General features: G+C 45.2%; 1 long non-coding RNA gene across 1 annotated transcript in view; it reads left to right on the forward strand.

Annotated features, from left to right (window-relative positions):
• Positions 1 to 2,188: 2,188 nt before the first annotated feature.
• LOC141110617 (uncharacterized) overlaps positions 2,189 to 15,978 on the forward strand; it is a 60,100-nt gene continuing 46,310 nt past the window's right edge. Inside the window, exon 1 of the long non-coding RNA XR_012236308.1 lies at positions 2,189 to 3,529. This is a non-coding gene — a long non-coding RNA (uncharacterized lncRNA). The remainder of the gene's footprint in view (positions 3,530 to 15,978) is intronic.

Raw genomic sequence — 15,978 nt, forward strand, 5'->3', positions numbered from 1 at the left:
CTTATCCCATCAAGTTCAGGAAATGGCCACAGAGCTCACCAAGGTGCAATCTCCTTCTATTACCACTGCTACAAAAACTCCATCTGAACCAAAAAATCCTTTGCCTGATCGGTTTTCTGGTGAACGTAAAGGGTTTTGCAACTTTAAAAACAGTTGCAAATTATATTTCAAGTTAAGGCCATCCTCGTCTGGCCCTGAAACTCAGAGGGTTCAAATCATTATTTCTCTACTACAGGGTGACCCCCAGGCTTGGGCCTTTAACCTGGAACCAAACCACCCAGCTTTGCTAACAGTAGATGCCTTCTTTGAAGCCCTAGGGTTGCTTTATGATGATCCAGATCGTGCTGCTACTGCAGAATCAACCCTGCATAACTTAAAGCAAGGAACTACCACAGCTGAAATGTATTGCTCAGAGTTTCGCAGGTGGGCCCCGGAATCTGGCTGGAATGATGCAGCACTCCGCAGCCAGTTTAGAATGGGCCTTTCAGATGCAATTAAAGGGGTTGTAAAGGTAAAAATTTTTTCACCTTAATGCATTCTATGCATTAAGGTGAAAAAACTTTTTACAATACCGCCGCCCCCAGCCCCCCCGTTTTACTTACCTGACGCCTCGAATCTTCGCTGCTCGTTCTCGTCATCTTCATTGCAGCTCAGCCTGGTCGCTGATTGGCTGCAGTGGATGGATTGAAAGCAGCGCAGCCATTGGCTCGCGCTGCTGTCAATCACATCCGATGACGTGGCGCGCCGGGGGGCGGGGCCGAGTGATACAGCGAGCAGCTATAGCCGCCGGCTGTATCACGGGAGCGCGCCCGCAAGCACTCACCACCATGCGAGGAAGCTCGCATTAAGGTGGTGAATGCTTGCGGGGAGGAGCTGAAACAGCCGCCGAGGGACCCCAGAAGACCAGGTTCGGGGCCACTCTGTGCAGAACGAGCTGCACAGTGGAGGTAAGTATAACATGTTTGTTATTTTTTTTAAAAAAAAAATTTACCTTTACAACCCCTTTAAGGATGCTCTGGTCAACTTCTCCTACCCAGCCTCACTGGAGGAGGCTATGAGTCTAGCCATTAGAATTGACCGCTGCCAGCGAGAGAGGAGACGAGAAAAAACTACAGCTGTGGCAAACTATATACCTCCCTTGCCGCCTGACTATTCCACCTCCAGTGCCAAATCTGAGGAAGAACTGTATCCTACGCCATCCTGTTCCTGAGCTACCTTTTATTGTGGAGGTAGATGCATCTGAAGTAGGGGTGGGGGCGCTTTTGTCACAAAAGGATCCTGTAAATGCTGCCATCCACCCCTGTGCCTTCTTGTCTCGGAAATATTCCCCAGCAGAGCGCAATTATGATATAGGCAACAGAGAACTTCTAGCCATAAAGCTCGCTTTGGAGGAATGGAGACATTGGCTGGAGGGAGCTCGCTATCCATTCATAGTTCTGACTGACCACAAAAACCTTGAATACATCCATTCTGCTAAAACACTGAACTCACGTCAAGCCAGGTGGTCATTGTTCTTCTCCAGATTTGACTTCACAATTTCATATCTACCAGGACCAAGTAACATTAAGGCTGACGCCTTGTCTCGCAGCTTTCTTTCAGAGTCTCCTCCTCCGCTTCCTCCACAACCCATTATATCTGAGGATAGGATTTTGGCTTTCACCCAGACTGACATCTCTGAGGCCTTGTTACCTGCACAGGCTGAAGCCCCTCCCTCCACTCCCTCCGGTATGCTTTTTGTGCCCCTGGGTCTTCGTTTGCAGGTATTGCAACAGGTACATGCATCAAAACCTGCAGCACATCCGGGGTTTAGACAAACTTTTGAGATTATCTCTCGCAACCTCTGGTGGCCATCGATCAGGCAGGATGTGTTAGCCTTCGTCCAGGCCTGTGAAGTTTGTGCCAGAAGCAAGAGCAGTACCTCTAAGCCGCCAGGTCTCCTACGTCCTCTACCAATACCTACCTGTCCCTGGACCCATTTATCTATGGACTTTATCACTGACTTGCCTCCGTCCCAGGGATGTTCCACGATCTGGGTGGTGGTAGACAGGTTCAGTAAAATGGCCCACTTTGTTCCGCTTCCGAAACTTCCATCTGCTAAAGAACTGGCATCTTTATTCATTAAACATGTTTTCAGGCTCCATGGGGCATCAATCAACATTGTCTCAGACCGTGGCTCTCAGTTTATAGCCCAGTTTTGGAAGGCCCTTTGCTCTCAGCTGGGGATTAAGTTATCATATTCTTCAGCATATCATCCTGAGACAAACGGCCAAACAGAAAGGACTAATCAGACTCTAGAGAAGATGGTACGTTGTCTGATGGCCAATGATGAGGTGGAGTGGGTCAACATCCTGCCATGGGCAGAGTTTGCCTTTAATAATTGTGCCAGCACATCTACAGGGACCTCTCCCTTCTTCTGTGTTTACGGGTTGCATCCTCGTGTGTGCTCCTTTGATCTTCCACCCTCTGATGTGCCAGATGCCAACACCACAATTGAAAATTTCTCCAAAATCTGGTCCGATGTCAATCATGCTATTTCTCGCTCTGTGCAGGCTTTTAAGAAAATGGCGGACAAGAGGCGCTCAAAGGCACCAGGATATAAAGTTGGTGACAAAGTGTGGCTATCATCTAGGAATCTGTCCCTGCATGTTCCATCTAAAAAACTTGGCCCAAAATTCATCAGGCCCTATGAAATTTCGGAGATTGTTAATCCTGTATCCTATAGATTAAAACTCCCCCCCATCCATGCGCATTCCAAATGTCTTTCATGTTTCATTGTTGAAACCTGTTCATTCCAGCCTCCAAGTAAATGAACCAGAACCTGTGGATGTGTTGGACAGTCAGGAATATGAAGTGGCATTTATTCTTGATTCCAGACGAGTGTGCAATTCCTTACAATATCTCGTTCATTGGAAAGGTTTCGGCCCAGAGGATCGATCTTTGGTCCCAGCTCGTGATCTTCATGCTGACCGACTTAAGAAGAAGTTCCATCTTCGTTATCCAAGTAAGCCTGGGGGTGCAGGAGCAACCCCTCGAGAAAGGGGGGGTACTGTCAGTACTAGGATCCCTTTAGGACCCAGCACAACTCACCTGACACAGCCTTTACCTGGGAAACAACAATGATTGGCCAGCTGACCTTTAAATAACTTGCAACAGCATTCAATCATTGCTCGTGTTAGAGTTTACCTTGTGTTTGATCTAGTTGATATCTGCTCTGTGTATTTCGTGTATGACCCGGCTCGTTTGACCCTGTTTGCTTGCTTCTGATTCGGTACCGTTTGGACTCTGATCTTCCTGTGTATGACCCAGCTTGCCTAGACTACGTTTTGCCTGATTCCACTAGTAAGTTCATCTGCAGCGGTGAACTACAAGCACCAGACATCTATCCTCACCTGCAGCGGTGAACTACAACACCAGACACCATCTATCCTCATCTGCAGTGGTGAACTACAAGGTCCAGCAAACATCGACCTACATCTACAGCGATGAACTACAAGTCCCAGCTGACCTGCTCTGCTCAGACCTGCTCATGGTATGTTCTCTTGTTCCTTGAACTCTTTGCATAATCAGAACACCTGAACTGTTACCTGTTATATGCTCTAGCCTGACATACAGGGCTTCCTCTGATTGTCTGAGGTGAAGACATTAACAACAGTTCATTACAGCACATGCCACAGCCACATCATTTTGTAATGGAGATAGTTTGTTTGTTTAATGCCATTTGCACAGATACATTGACCTCTTATTTTCCCGTCATAACATCTCATTGGGCCAGCGGAAATGAAACAAACAGCAAACAATAAATAAAATAAATGACATAACAGCAATGTTAAAAAAACAGCATATTATGAGTGGGGGAGGGGGAGAGAGGTCCTCCAGGCATGAAGTTCTCTTTGGATTTCAACGGGAACTCTCTTCCCCAGTGAGAGAACAAGATGAGCCAAGATCTTTCATTCTGCTAAACATATTGGCAATCTCCTTCAGCCTCAGAGTTTTTCCAGTTATTACATCTCATTGGGAGAATAGAAATGTCATGAAACATACAGTACAAATGGCAAACAATGAATATGATAAATGGCATAACCGCAATCTTAGAAAGAAAAACATAACAGCATATTATGGGAGCGCCTCCGGGCATAAAGTTCTATTTGGATCCCAACAAGAACTCTCTCCCCCAGTGGGAAGATGGGTCTAGGTCTTCCATCCTGACAAACATATTGGCACTCTCCTCAAGCATTAGAGCTGTTCCTACAACATACCCAGCAATACTAAGGATCCCTCTGACAATAAAGATGAGCCGCGCCATCACTCCCTCTCCACAATCAGTACCGCTACCCTACACCCCTCCAACATGAAGGTATGCTCAACACTGCCATACTCAGAAGCCCTCAAACTCCAGAGAGCCCCCAGTTTGCGGGACTCCAGTAAGGCAAGGCATAGCTTAGCCCATTGCCCTGTAGGGGACAGCTACTGGACTAACACTGGGCTAAAATGCCCATGAGCCACATTACTAAATATACAGTACCTCTAACATCCAAACTACAGAATAGTATGAACCCTGGGACTTGAATTTGCTTTCTAAATAGGTTTACTATCCTGAAACACATTCACAGAAGGTACATATTGGGGTTGATTTACTAAAGAAAAACAGGCTGTTCACTTTGCAAGGGAAGTTGCACTTTGCATGGGAATTTTCCCTAGAGCTTAGTGATTGTAGTGAAATTTCAATTTGCAAAAAATACCCAATCGCATACAGGGAACATTTTTTAAAAAAAAAGATTTTTCCTTGCATGAAATTGGATGACAGAAGTCAGCAGAGCTGCTCCTCATTCACTAAGATGTGGGGAAAATTCCCCTGCAAAGCACAACTTCTAATGCAATGTGAAAAGCCTATTTGATTTTAGAAAATCAACCCCATTATGTTCTTGTCTCCCTCCTCCTCATCTTGTTCACATGGTTCAGTGGTTCACTAAGTACACAAAACATATCACACTGAAATCAAAGCCCTGGCGCAGATTGGTGGGGAGAATGGCTGACATATCACTAAAGGACCCTGTGCAAGAACATTCTACTACCAAGCACAAAATAAACATTCACTATGAATGCATGCATGGTAACACATGTGTAGGTGTGAATAGGCCCATACAGTTTCTCTTTCACACTAAACTGCAGTGCATAGATTTGAATCAGCCACATAGGAAAAAATGGGATTTCTACTGCATGTGCATTTTCATGCAGATAAAATGGAAGGGTTTTACTGCATGACAACAGACATGTTTAAATAGATCTTTAAATTACAAATGGCATCAAGGAGCAATGGATGAAGCATTCTGCAAATCAGAAATGTAATGTAGATCAGACTAAAAAAGAAGTACCCAACACCACATGGGCAATAAATACTAAAAGTATGATAAGTGCATCAAGAAAAATGCCTCCCACTACATACTTGCCCTAAAAGTGAGCAGAGTCTACGTCCTTGTGACAGCGAGTAAAAGGGGTCACTAAGTGTGAGTGGTCTCGTGTCACTTCCACAAAGTGCATTAATGACATGCTCATCCATGGTGGGGAGTTATTGCCTATCCTTGAACCAAATGGCTGCCATTAAACTCTCCTGATAATGGTGCTTTGGTACGTTACTACACAGCAGGGAAAAGAAGTGGCACTTTTCACCTCTTGAGGTGCTCACAGTTGCCACCTGGAACCAGTTCAATATGACAAAAGAGTGTTTAAACTTGGGAGCATCATTTTTCAGTATTGACCCTTTTATGGTCATCTAAATTATTTGTAGTAAAAAAAGTATCAGGGGCGTAACTACCACCATAGCGACCCATGCGGGCCGAGTGGGGCCCAGTGAGGATAAGAGCACAATCTCCCAGCCAGGGGAAGAGAGAGGAGAGAAAGAGGCGAGCTATCCGTATCAGCAGAGAGCTGAATTGCCCGATGTAAGAGCTTTCATTAGAACTTCCAGAGTTCCCGGGGCTCACGTCACATAGCTCCACCTCTTGGCCCGGCGCCTTTGATAGACAGAACGCCGATCCAATGCGGGACATGTGACGTCATCAAAGGCGTCGGGCCAAGATATGGGGCTATGTGACGATGAGCCCCGGGAAGAAATTCAAATGAAAGCTAGTACAGCGGGCAATCCCGCTCTCTGCTGATCCGGGTGGCTTGCCTCTTCCTCTGCATAGGTGAGGCTGTATGGGGCACAGGCAGACCAGGCTGTATGGGGCACAGGTCACGCTGTATGGGGCACAGGTCATGCTGTATGGGGCACAGGCAGACCAGGCTGTATGGGGCACAGGTCACACTGTATGGGGCACAGGTCACGCTGCATGGGGCACAGGTCACGCTGCATGGGGCACAGGTCACGCTGCATGGGGCACAGGTCACGCTGCATGGGGCACAGGTCACGCTGCATTGGGCACAGGTCACGCTGCATTGGGCACAGGTCACGCTGCATTGGGCACAGGTCACGCTGCATTGGGCACAGGTCACGCTGCATTGGGCACAGGTCACGCTGTATGGGGCACAGGTCACGCTGTATGGGGCACAGGTCACGCTGCATGGGGCACAGGTCACGCTGCATGGGGCACAGGTCACGCTGCATGGGGCACAGGTCACGCTGCATTGGGCACAGGTCACGCTGCATTGGGCACAGGTCACGCTGTATGGGGCACAGGTCACGCTGCATGGGGCACAGGTCACGCTGCATGGGGCACAGGTCACGCTGCATGGGGCACAGGTCACGCTGCATGGGGCACAGGTCACGCTGTATTGGGCACAGGTCACGCTGCATTGTGCACAGGTCATGCTGTATGTGGCACAGCTCACGCTGCATTGACACTAGGGCAGCTGTGTGGGGGGGGGGGGCTGTTTGCAGGGGGGGCCCATACAACATTTTGCTATGGGGCCCTGCTATTTCTAGTTACGTACCCCTGAAGCCAAGTCAAGTGCATTAAAGTGTTACTAAACCCAGGACCCTGCATGCACTATATCTGATCAACACGGAAAATGGTAATGCAATTATTTTAGTAAATATTAATGGCTAAATACCTTTTCTCATCAGCTGTATATAGTAGTCTTGTGACTGCTATCAGTGTCCGGTTGTAGGAGGAATTTTCATTCTACTCTGACTGTCCTATGAGGCTGCATGACCCTTTGTCTGGACAGTGCTGATTAGCCCAAAACCCTAGCAATACACCCCAGACTGAGCATGTGCAGATTAACGCCAAAGGTTCCGTACCTACAGCAGATGGATTGAGGACAGTAACAGAATAGGAGGATCAGAGAAGACAGGAGCAAACAGCCTTTTAACACAATGTGGAGGATTAACCCCTTAGGATCCACAATGAGTATAACAAGCATGCTTTACTGCGTATACAGACTGATTTTACTGTTGTGGGTTTAGTAACACTTTAACTGAATTGAGGACAGTATGGACACCTAATTATGCATATAGAAATAAAAATTCAACAGAATGGTGCATGAATGGATAAAGATAGCTTACCATGAATACCATTTATTTTTCTGTTGAGGCTTTTTGCTTGAACTGGTGAATCCATAGGCTTTTCCCTGCCTGACCTTGTATTAGATTGTCTGATTAAATGTCTACATGCAAAGAAACAATAACCAGACTGTAACAGTCTTAGAACAGAGCAGGCTTACAGAGCACAGACTGATAATAGCCATCCAATGCGAAAAAAACTAAATTAAGGGAAATAAACAGTATAAAAATAGCAATGTATTTTATTGCTGTTATCTAAAAATACTACAGGGCTAACATCCGTTTCAATATCCTTGACAAGAATAGTTCATCATTTATCACTAAACAGTTGAGGCCTCTAGGACATAAAGGTTTAAATGCTCACTATCCTTCAGTCTTAAGTAACATAGAATCTGCATGCATTTAACATTGAAGCAATTACTAGGAAATGACAAGCAGAATTTTCTTTTCCTGGCCACTGCCGTTAATGCAATTTAATATTCCATTTAGCCATGCAGTGAATTCATATTTTATATTATGGCTTGATGTTCAGAGTCAACATGCTGTTTAATGCGCATCATTTAACATCAATACAGCAGTAAGCACAGCTCTTATTTGGGGGGACAGAAATATTGAATGCTGAAACCCTGCATACAACGGTACTGTTACTGCACACTATCCACATCCTAAAATAATAAAATATGCAGAATGTTAAAAAAATAATAATAAAAAAGCAGCTCCAGCTTACCACCACTCTGGCACTGATCCCTGAAGATTCACCGCCCCCTAATCCAGCATTGCTCTTTTTTTTGGGGTTGGACAACATCCAACGAGTACCAACCCACGTCCTTTAACCACTTCAGCCCCGGAAGATTTGGCTGCTCAATGACCAGAGCATTTTTTGCGATACAGCACTGCATCACTTTAACTGACAATTGCGCAGTTGTGCGACACTGTACCCAAACAAAATTGACGTCCTTTTTTCCCACAAATAGAGCTTTCTTTTGGTGGTATTTGATCATCTCTGCGTATTTTTTTTTTTTAAAAGCGAATTTATTTCTGAGTTTAGGCCGATATGTATTCTTCTACATATTTTTGGTAATAAAAATCAAAATAAGCGTATATTAATTGGTTTGCGCAAAAGTTATAGCGTTTACAAAATAGGGGATAGATTTATGGCATTTTTATTATAATTTTTTTTTTTTTAACTAGTAAATCTGCGATTTTTATCTTGACTGTGACATTATGGCGGACACTTTTGACACATTTTTGGGACGATTGACAATTATACAGCGATCAGTGCTATAAAAATGCACTGATTACTGTATGAATGTCACTGGCAGGGAAGGGGTTAACACTAGGGGGCGATGAAGGGGTTAACTGTGTTCCCTGACTGTGTGTTCTAACTGTAGGGGAAGGGGACTGACTAGAGGGGATGACAGATCGTGGTTCCTAGCTATTAGGAACTCATGATCCGTCTCTCCTCACATAACAGTACAGGGATTTGTGTGTTTACACACATACACACACGTCCCTGTTTTGCCTCTCGTGCCCGCAATTGCTTGTGGCCAGCGGTCATCACAACCGTCGGCCACGAGCATCGGCACCCCCGCAGTGCAGCGCAGTGCAGCTATCCTGCAGCTATCCCGCTTAAAGGAGCCGACGTATAGCTACGACGACTCACGGAAACGTGCAGACCTGCCGCAGTATAATGACAGCGGCTGGTCGGCAAGTGGTTAAAGTGATACTATACACACACTGTTTAATTTACATTATTCCTTCTCTTTCTGTATGTGGATGATGGCACTGTAATTATTTTAATAAAAAAAAGAAATCTAACTTTTTTCATAGAGCTTTCATATGACCCAGCTCTTTCCCAGCCTGTCTGTAGGGAAAAAACAGTGGCAGGAAAAGCTTCTAGTCCTCTGCTGCTGGTCACTTGTTCAAAATAAAAATAAAAAGCCTTTAGAATACAGAGTAAAAATGAATAAATAATATCAATAAACTGTTTTAAATTGTCACACAAATATAAATTTGAAATCAAATCGTTATTATTTTTTTGCAATAACATGGTGTGGCCGGATTTCTGCTGGCCACAGGTTGTGTAACGCCCCTCCAGTCTAATGAAGGTAATGCCTCCATCAATCAAGATGTAATATCCCACCCCAAGGTGTTTCGCTGTTTATTGAGCATGAAGGAGGAGGGAGGGAGCGAGCTTTCATTTACCAGTGTATATGCCCACATATGTCACTCTATAGTCACATGGGCTGCTCAAATGTGATAGGAAGGAAATGCTCAACATAGAAACTCACTGAAAACTGAGTATGTGCAGAGCTGCCTGTTAGAAGATTTTAAGTTCATTATTATTTTAAGTGATAAAAGTTTCTGAAAAAATATATGAAACATAAATGTTATATGTAATTTGTGATTGTTTCTGAAGGTTAACAGGATGGAGGACAGAGGACAGAGGAGTGGTTTAGCTGGGTAGATATTTCTATTTTGAGTTATGTCAGGACAATGGGTGGAGTAATGTTGCTTATCTTTAGACTATAGCCATTTAAAGTATATATGCAAATATGGGTGTTACTAGGATATGCTGACATAACATTTTGAAACAGTATAAGAATGGATCAGATTCATGGTAGAATAGGAATGGAGTAGGGTTGAAGAGAGAGAAGTAACCCAACACTTTGGAGAATGTAACATCAAGATGTCTCCTCCTCCTCCTTCTGAGACCATCACCATGCCACATGTTATCGATGTAAGTCTGGTCTTTGCTTATCTTTCTGAACAAATAAAATTGAGTACTGTCCGTGATACTTTTTTTATTTGCACTAACATACAATTTTTCAGGACAAGCTTTCGGGGTATGTCCCCTTCTTCAAGGTCCAAGCAGTACTGATTCACAAATTTTTAAGCAGAATGTTAAAGAAGGAAAAAAGAAAAAAAAAAAAAAAAAAAAAACCAAACACATACAAATCAATGGCAATAAAGATAGCAGCAGAGTTAGTGAGATAAGACAGAGGGAGAGCTAGGGAGGGAATGCAGGGGGGGATGCTGGTCACAGAGCGGTCGTAAAACTTTAGCATAATGTGTAAGGAAACCAATATCTAAATTCAGGCCATTATTCTTTGTGTCAAAAAGAAGTATCATTCTTAGTTCAAACGTTTTCCTTTCCTGGATAGTTCTGAAATTCCCTTTAAGAACTAAGACATTGAGGTCTTCTATAGTGTGGAGACAGTTTATGCACACCTGTGGGACATCATTTCTCACAATCGGACCACACTATAGAAGACCTCAATGTCTTATGCCGCGTACACACGGTCGGACTTTTCGTCTACAAAAGTCCAACGGACGCCGGCGGACTAAAGCTGGCTGGTAATCCGATCGTGTGTGGGCTTCTCCGGACTTTCAGCAGACTTTTTCAGCCTCAAATCCGATGGACATGCTTCAAAAACATGCTTCAAATCTTTACGTCGTAACTACGACGGACCCCGAAATCCGCTCGTCTGTGTGCTAGTCCGACGGACAAAAACCCATGCTAGGGCAGCTATTGGCTACTGGCTATGAACTTCCTTATTTTAGTCCGGTGTACGTCATCACGTACGAATCCGTCGGACTTTTGTGTGGTCGTGTGTAGGCAAGTCCGTTCGTTAGAAAGTCTGCTGCAAGTCCGCCGAAAGTCCGCCGGAAGTCTGTCGGACAGGCTGTCGGACTTTTGTAGACGAAAAGTCCGACCGTGTGTACGCGGCATTAGTTCTTAAAGGGAATTTCAGAACTATCCAGGAAAGGAAAACATTTGAACTAAGAATGATACTTCTTTTTGACACGAAGAATAATGGCCTGAATTTAGATATTGGTTTCCTTACACATTATGCTAAAGTTTTACGACCGCTCTGTGACCAGCATCCCCCCTTGCATTCCCCCCTAGCTCTCCCTCTGTCTTATCTCACTAACTCTGCTGCTATCTTTATTGCCATTGATTTGTATGTGTTTGGTTTTCTTCTTTTTTTTTTTTTTTTTTTTTTTTTTTCCTTCTTTAACATTCTGCTTAAAAATTTGTGAATCAGTACTGCTTGGACCTTGAAGAAGGGGACATACCCCGAAAGCTTGTCCTGAAAAATTGTATGTTAGTGCAAATAAAAAAACTATCACGGACAGTACTCAATTTTCTCTGTCACAATTGCACTAATACGGCTACAATCAAATCAAGTATGAACAAATAAACAACCTTTCTGGAAGCATAGTATGAACGAAGGATTCTTCAATTACTACTAAGAAACTAATTCCTAAAAGTAAGTTGGAAATGCGGCCTTGGACAAAGTACAGAAACACATCTCCTATACACCCTACCCTCTAGGAGAGAGGTCACTGATATATATAACATATAACATAAAGACATTGCTATACATCCAGAAACGCCCCTGAGAATGAGAATAAGAATATCTATAGTATTAGATATTATACTTTTCTTTCACTGCCAACACTGCTCTGAAAAATCCCCAACTGCAGTGGAGACATGGACTGATGGAGAGTGAGAGAGAACAAAAGGACAACCAGGGTTTTTGCAGAATACATAAAATGAATCCCATAGAAACGGAGTGAGTATAAACAGCATGTAATACATTTATTGTATTTATTAAACGTTTTTAATGATGTGGGTTTAATGACACTTTAAGCTCAGACTGTCATAGGCATGCACAACATCATGCTGGCATGGGTTTACAGCACCCTGGACAACGCGACCCTCACACTTTTTTTTTTCAATCATATTTTATTAAATTTCATTTCAGTTGCATATACAAATATTAATAACATTTTGCTACCAATAAATAATGAGCATAGATTTCAAATGATAATATTCTAGGAGTTGGTGTCCAGTCTTAGACATGTGGAAACATTTTTAAAAACATTATAACAAAAAAAGAAAAAGAAACCGGTGATAATGATCCAAACATTCTGTAGGATGTCGTTTAGTATATCAAGTTCTTAAAGGATGAACAGGTGTGTCAAAGGGGTTAAATAATAGCAGGTAAGCAAGAGAGCTGCTGCATAAATGTGGTATCTGGTTTAGGCTGGGTTCACACTGGTGCGACACGACAGCCGTCCTACTTTGGATCCGACTTTGCCCTGCGACATGAAGCCGGCATGTGTCCGATTTTCAATGAACGGGGATCCGACTTGGATCCCCGCCAATGCCCGGCACTGTGTTTGGTATGAATCTTTAGGGGGAACTCCGCGCCAAATTTTAAATAAAAAACCGGCATGAGTTCCCCCTCCAGGAGCATACCAGGCCCTTGGGTCTGGTATGGACCTTGAGGGGAACCCCCTACGCCGATAAAAACGGCGTGGGGGTCCCCCCCAATCCATACCAGACCCTTATCCGAGCACGCAGCCCGGCCGGACAGGAATGGGGGTGGGGACGAGCGAGCGAGCGCCCCCCCCTCCTGAACCGTACCAGGCCGCATGCCCTCAACATGGGGGGGTTGGTGCCTTGGGGGAGGGGGCGCGCTGCGGCCCCCCACCCCAAAGCACCTTGTCCCCATGTTGATGAGGACAAGGGCCTCTTCCCGACAACCCTGGCCGTTGGTTGTCGGGGTCTGCGGGCGGAGGGCTTATCGGAATCCAGGAGCCCCCTTTAATAAGGGGGCCCCCAGATCCCGGCCCCCCACCCTATGTGAATGAGTATGGGGTACATGGTACCCCTACCCATTCACCTAGGGAAGTGTCAATAAAAAAAACCACAGTACACAGGTTTCAAAATTAATTTATTGGGCAGCTCCGGTATCTTCTTCCGACTTCTCCCGGTGTTCCGCCACTTCTCCCGGGCCCCGCCGCTATCTTCTTCCAGCTCTATTGCCAGCGAGGGGCCCGGTCTGCTGCCGCTGTCTTGTCGCCGCTGTCTCGCCGCTCCTTCTCTTCATCTCTTCTTCCGATGTTGACACGACGCTCTCCCCAGCTGGAATGCTCTCTGTGCGCTCTGCTCTGACTTATATAGGCGGTGACCCCGCCCCCTTATGCCGTCACAGTCCCTGGGCCGCAGCGCGCCCCCTCCCCCAAGGCACCAACCCCCCATGTTGAGGGCATGCGGCCTGGTACGGTTCAGGAGGGGGGGGGGGGCGCTCGCTCGTCCCCACCCCCATTCCTGTCCGGCCGGGCTGCGTGCTCGGATAAGGGTCTGGTATGGATTGGGGGCGACCCCCCACGCCGTTTTTTCGGCGTAGGGGGTTCCCCTCAAGGTCCATACCAGACCCAAGGGCCTGGTATGCCCCTGGAGGGGGAACCCATGCCGGTTTTTTATTTAAAATTTGGCGCGGAGTTCCCCCTAATACCAACCAATGCCGGGCATTGGCGGGGATCCAAGTCGGATCCCCGTTCATTGAAAGTCGGACACATGCCGGCTTTATGTCGCAGGGCAAAGTCGGATCCAAAGTAGGACGGCTGTCGTGTCCCACCAGTGTGAACCCAGCCTTAGACAACTGTAGAAAGAAAAATCCAGCTGGGGTTTTCAAAAAGAGGGGAGATCACGAAGGTCAGCAGCTACAGTATTTGTTTTTTTTTCACCCAGGCTGGAACTCCGCTTTAATCAACAACTACAAATACCGTACTTACCAGGCCAAGGAGGCCAGTGGTGTGTTCCGAGACCCAAAGTTTTCACAGCTCGTTAGAATACTGAGCCGTAATCTTGGATTCGAGGTTAGAATTATGCTTCGTCTTAAATGTGATTGATGGACCCCTTTAAGAGTGTAGAGAGATGACCTCATCATCAGATGCTGTTGTTCTTTTTCTGTCGAGTCAAAAGGCTGGAGGTGGAATGAGAACATTACTGTATTCTTTAAAGTGACCCTGTCACCAGGTTTCCCTTTCAAAGTGGTTGTAAACCCGTACATATACCCAGTGGTCTGGCCTCAGGTGATACATAGAGATGAAACAGATCCTCCTACATAAGTTGTACCCATTAATCTGCAGTATTTTCTTCAAAGTCCAGAATTTTTAAAGCTTGTTTGAGCTGTCAGAAAAAAAAGAGGGAGCGGAGAGCAGAAGTCACACTCTACAGAGCTCATTGAGGAGAGCTCTAAGAGCTGATTGAAGGGAAGGGACACATCCCCATTCACACAGCACACGGGATTGTCATTCAGCTGGAAGTCCCTCCCTTGTCACCTTTTTTCTCTTGGTGTCAGGAAACATTGTAACAAGTGATTCATGCTGATAGCAGAGGAAAGAAGCAGCAGTCAGAAATTACACTTCATGCTCTTAATTGAGATGAGTAAACACTAGAGAGGGATATATGTTTTGTTCATATTTCATGCATGAGCCACATCAGTAAGGCAGAAGGAGATTAGGAAAGTAAACAAGCGGATGAGGAGCTGGTGTAGTAAGGAGGGGTTTGGGTTCCTGGAGAACTGGGCCAACTTCTCAGTCGGTCACCAGTTCTATAGAGGGGGTGGACTGCACTTAAACGAGGAGGGTGCAGATCTGCTGGGAGTGAAGATGGCTGAAAAGTTAGAGGGGCTTTTAAACTAGGTGACGGGTGGGGGGGGGGGGGTCCAGAGGTAGAGATAGTCAGCGCAGAACATATTCCAGAGGGTAGTATTGGGCGCATTAGTGGTAGGTTGACTAAAGCAAATAAACCCGAGGCAAGTATAGTAACAAGGCCTAGTTGCAATCCCTTTCAACACCCAATAATAGGACAGTATGCGACCGGTCTAAACTATGTGCCATGTTCACCAATGAAACAAAAAGAAGAACCGCTGCAGGTATCTACTTCCTAATAATACAAAACAGATTACAGCACACACATACAAAAATGACATTTATCCTGCAAGGCTAGTTAAAAGTACCTGAACATATTCAAAAAGTACAGGGGTTTGGTCACACTATATGGTCATATAGTGCTAAGCGGGTCCTACCCTAGTAATAGAATGAAAGAACCTGTGTCTCAACCATAGGAGACAAACTCCTCTATGTGGGAGAACTGAAGGGATTCCTTCTATGTATGGACCCTCTTGGGCTGGAGCACCCCTCCCCCTCCTCATTACCTCTTATTAGTGGTCACCAGTGCATAGGAGGAATCCCTTCAGTTCTCCCACATAGAGGAGTTTGTCTCCCATGGTTGAGACGCAGGTTCTTTCATTCTATTACTAGGGTAGGACCCACTAATTCGGGGGAATTTGTCGCAGTAAGTGGGCGTAGCACTATAAGACCATATAGTGTGACCAAACCCCCGTATTTTTTGAATATGTTCAGGTGTTTTTAGGCAAGAAATGAAATATTGGCATAATAGGATATTCTGGCAAAAACACGTTCATTTCTTTTTGTGTGAAGACGCCTATCGCAACTCCCCTTTCCAATAATAATGTTAATTCTTTTTTATAAGGCTGTGTTGGATGAACATAGGTGCTGGAATCAGAAAGCTGACGGATGGCTTCATTCCTATAGTCTACGATATCCATGACCACTATTAACCCACCCTAGCATTTCTGATTACCACACTGCTG

Source organism: Aquarana catesbeiana, linkage group LG01, assembly GCF_042186555.1.
Source record: "Aquarana catesbeiana isolate 2022-GZ linkage group LG01, ASM4218655v1, whole genome shotgun sequence".
NCBI classification, from domain to species: domain Eukaryota; kingdom Metazoa; phylum Chordata; class Amphibia; order Anura; family Ranidae; genus Aquarana; species Aquarana catesbeiana.